The following is a 4837-nucleotide window of genomic DNA, read 5'->3' on the forward strand; positions in this document are numbered from 1 at the left end:
GAAGATCCTGATCCTCACCTTCAAAACTCTCCATGGTCTTGCTCCCCCCTACCTCTGCGACCTCCTAACCCTCTACTATCCTGTTTGCTCCCTCTGCTCAGCGGGCTCCGGCCTGCTTCACGTCCCACACTTTGCTCGCCCCACTATTGGCAGGTAGGCCTTCTGCCACTTTGCCCCCACACTCTGGAACTCCAACCCGCAGTCCCTCCACCTCGCCCCCTCCCTCGCCACCTTCAAGACCCATCTCTAGATCCTCCTTTTCGACCGTGCTTTCGATCTCCCTGCTTTCCCCCATGTCTTCCACCTTCCCCCACCCCGACCCCCAGCTCGGGTCCCTAACTCTGTCTGTCCAGTACCTTGGGACATCCTCCCAACGTGAAAGGCCCTTTACAAATGTAATTTTGTTGTTGTTGTTAATGAGTAGAAACTATTCGAGATGTGGTTTGGCTTTACGTATTATTAGACTATCAACCCATATCTTTGATATCTAGGATCAAACTTTTTTTTCGGTCTCAGACAATTTCTTTCTACAATTCCCAATAGTCTTGTACCCTCTGAGAAGCACATTTTAACTGGAGCTGTTTATCCTATAATCTTTACTCTCACTGCATGCTACCTACTCCCTTAGGACCACCATTGGTGGCCATCCCTTATTGTCCCAAAGTCTTTTCTGAATTCACTTTACTTTGCCACCTTTCTCTTCATGCTCCTCACATGAGCACAGCACCAGCATCCTATGGACCCCACTGGACAGCATGGAGAACCATCATTGCAGATGAAGGGAGATTTGCTTAGAGTAATCAGTGACTTGCTCAGGGATAATTGAGATCTTTGAAAAATTGGGATTATTTTCTTTAAGGAATTTATTGTTGCAGTGGTTCTGAAAAAGAGAATGCAGCTGATCATCCGTATCACTGTGGGGGATAAACAGAAATGCACGATGCCTCACCACATTAAGGATCTCTTGAAGTTGAAAAAATCCAAAATGCTTGTTCCTTTTGAAGAAGTCAAGTACTTTGTTGTTCAGGTACAGAACTGTCCAGCGCATTACAAAAACTGTAAGTGGTTGTTCAAGATATAGATAAAGGAAGAACTTTTTACAGATCTTATCACATTTAAGGTAACCTGTGTGGTGAGTAGTTTTGCAGGCTAGTTTAGCAGCGATTTGCGCCAACCAGATTTTACAAACAACCATAAGGTGAATGACAAAATAAACTGGAGAATTGTTGGTCAAGACATTGGGATTGGTGTTTGAATAGTTATCACAGGATCCCTCATTCTAGCTTCATTTATAAAATAATACTGCAGGGGCAATGTGCTGGAGAGCTTTTGCCAGTAATGGACCAGTGCCTTAGAAGAAGAGGAGACTATTTAGCTGCTTTAACTGTTACTAAACCTGTTCCTAATTTGTTAGGTTCCAAGGCGTGTAACTGATGAAAGGAACAAGATCACTGTGGAGCTGATTGGAATTGAACGGCGCTCTGAATTTCAAAAGCTTCTTGGTCGCGCTGAGCTCCACCTGATAAATATTATTCGGGTAAATTTGAGATTATTCGTCTTAAATTTGAGAGGGTTTCGGCTGCCTGAGGCCTTCCCAACTCTTCCCTCTACACGTTGCAGATCATCCAGAACTCTGCAGCTCATGTCCTCTCCCGCATCAACCTCCATGAGCCCATCATACCCACCCTCGCTCAGCTGCACTGGCTCCCCATCCCTCAGAGGATAGAATTCAAAATCCTCATCCTCACTTTTAAGGCCCTCCACAGCCTTATCCCCTTCCGCCTCTCTGACCTGCTGACCCCCTACCAACCTGTCTGCTCCCTCCGTTCAGCAGGCTCCGGTCTGCTCCAGGTCCCTCGCCTGACCTGCCCTCCCATCAGTGGCCGGGCTTTCAGCCTCTCTGCCCCCACTTTTTGGAACTCCATCCCACAATCCCTTTGCCTTACTCGTCTTACTTGCCTCCTTCAAGGCACAACTCAAAACACTCCTTTTTGACCGTGCCGCCCTCCTACCCCCTCTGCCCTCCCTCATCCCAACTCTGCCCCCCCTCGCTCGGGTCCTGATCCATGACTGTTCAGTACCTGGGACGTCATCCTGATGTGAAGGGCGCTTTACAAATGTAATTTTGTTGTTTTTGGTAAAGATTCTCCCAGTTGAAGACCAATGTTGGACCAAGACCAGGCTATCTTCTGGTGAAGAGAATTTTATTAGAGGGTGCAGATCATAAACCTTTTCATAAAATAGAAGATTTGTTTAATACTTATAACTACAGAGGTAGTGTGTATTAGCGAAGGTCACTTCCAAATCTTTGTTTTGATATAAAACTATCTGCTTGCTTTTCAGAATGTTTCAGTTACAGAAAAATATGAACTGGGGATCAAGAACTTGGTAAGTGTTTCATTTAGTGGCATGGGGAAGGATATAAGCGAGAGAGTTGTATGTGAGAGAGAGAGAGAGATGGACATGTTGCCTAAAAGCTTGACTTCCAATGGTGGAGAGGAGCGAGTAGTAAACAAGTAGAAAAACACAGGGCAGTGGCTGCGCTGAGCTGAACTGTCGGATATTTACAAGTTTTCACAGATCGAGAGAAAATGTCTAGTAACTTGAAAATAATCCACTGAGGTAGATGATGAGGTGCTTGACGTTCAGTACCTTGTTCTATGTGGGACAAGGCTTGGGCCACAGAGATAGGGATATGTTTGAGTTTTGAAGAGTGGAGTTATACTTCCTCCAATAATGTATCTGGTGTTACATTTTTCAGCGTGTCTGTAACCTTGAGCTGACCATAAACTTTGCCTATGGATGCTTTGGATACAATTTCTCTCATCAGGTATGTTCCAGTTAAATTCTTGAGGAAGATCACTTGTGCAGCAAACTCAATATCCTTGTTGCAATCATGTATTGTTCAACTGTGGCACTGTATAACCATTTATCACCATGAAAAGAAACCCCAACTAGTGTGAGTTTAACGAACATGCCAACCTTGCAAAGGATTGGTTAATAATTTCCAATAGAAATTCCCTTTCAATAACTTTTCCTGCAGGGCCAAATGTGAAGGAGGTGCAAACATACTGAGGTACAGTGAGGTAATAATAATCCTTGTATTCGATTTAACATTATCATGTTGTTGAGATGTCTCAAAGTGCTTCACAGAATGTATTGTAAGTGGATAGACTGTGTATTCTGTGGGCAAAAGGATTCATATGCCTGAAATGAAGTTACAATATGTCATTACAATTCGAGGATTACTCAGTAAAATTGTTTTTGAAAAATGAATCATAGAAATATGATATAGCATTTTATCATGTGGTCAAAGTGTCTGAAAGCACTTCACAGGATTTTCCTGTAAAGTGTTGTGATTGTGTACAATTTCAAACGTTATGAAATAAAATATTTGAAATTTATAAAATATGCACTGTACAACTTGTATACCACCTTTCACCATAGGGAAAACATCTTATAGGATTTTGCAAAGATAACAGGGGAAACAAAGAGGGGAATTTAAGGATGTTGGGCCAAAGGTATAGTCAAAACGATTTGTTTATTAGAGTGCTTTGAAGTTGGAGCAAAAGCACGTAACGGATTTGGGGAGAGTTCTAGAAAAGCAGCATAATGGTTGACGGTTCAAATACTAACAGTGATCCCCTTTTATCTTCATAAAGTGCTTTGAGACATTTGTGCTACATGAAAGATGCTATTAATGTGCAAGCGTTCTGGGCTAGATTCAGCCACAAGTTCTGAAGAGAGAAATGATAGCGTGCTAACTTGCCGTACTGCACAATTCCCCAACCCTCCAGTTATAGGTTTCTATTATAACATATTCAGCATTTTAACATGTCTGTCTGTCTGCATCTTAAATATCTCCACGGTTCACTTTAATGTTGTTGGATATTGATTGATTATTTATCCATACATATGTTGCACATTTTATTTATTATATTTTATTATATTACTGTAGAGCACATTGACTTGAATGTAAAATACTTGAATCCTGAGGAGTGCCTCATAATAAGCATTAAATGTTGTTACTTCAAAGCATTGTGCTGTATGTTATAAATGCTTACTCTTTCATATCAGCTGAAGCAAATGGAGAAAGACAAACAAAAAGTCAATGACCGATCGATCTTCCTCCGAATGCCTCCACAGGAAGATAGGAGAGACAGTACCTAGTAAGTAAATTACAATGTCAATACTGTACTAAAGAAATGATCCTGTGGCAGAAGACAAAATAAATAAGCATGGATTTTATTGCTCTTGTCAATTATGGGGTGGTACTCAAGAATTTCCAATGTGATGCAGTCAATGTTAGTACAGGTTTAGGACTATTAGATGAAGCAGTATAGGTAATTAGTTGTACCCAAACCTTAGCTGTCACCCTTCCAGAGGGAATGCACACTTCATTTGAATAACTGAGAAATTTCTATATGTAGATGGTATACATATGTGGAACTCTGTCTAGTTTGGATACTCTTAAGCGTAGTGATGTGTTTCTGTGTGGGTAACACACCCGACTGACCAGAAATTCAATCGGGTTTATCATCCAGTTGATGCATCGCACATTTCTACGTGTGACTTTAACCAGTTATAACATATTGTAAGGCACCATTTAGTATGTTGTTTGCAAAATTGGGCATTTTATCTTTCAAGAATGTGGATACACCGAGGGAGAGTTCAGAGAAGAGTGCCTAGAATAAATCTGGGATTGAAAATGCTAAATAATTTGTCTCTCGCACAAGATTAAACAAATTATGAAAGAGTAGATGCACAAGTGTCGTCAGAAAGGGTGAGCTTCAGGAACTGAATGGTCCTTCCTCACTCCATGCTTTTCAATGTTGAA

Source organism: Callorhinchus milii, unplaced genomic scaffold (assembly GCF_018977255.1).
Source record: "Callorhinchus milii isolate IMCB2004 unplaced genomic scaffold, IMCB_Cmil_1.0 Scaffold6, whole genome shotgun sequence".
NCBI classification, from domain to species: Eukaryota; Metazoa; Chordata; class Chondrichthyes; order Chimaeriformes; family Callorhinchidae; genus Callorhinchus; species Callorhinchus milii.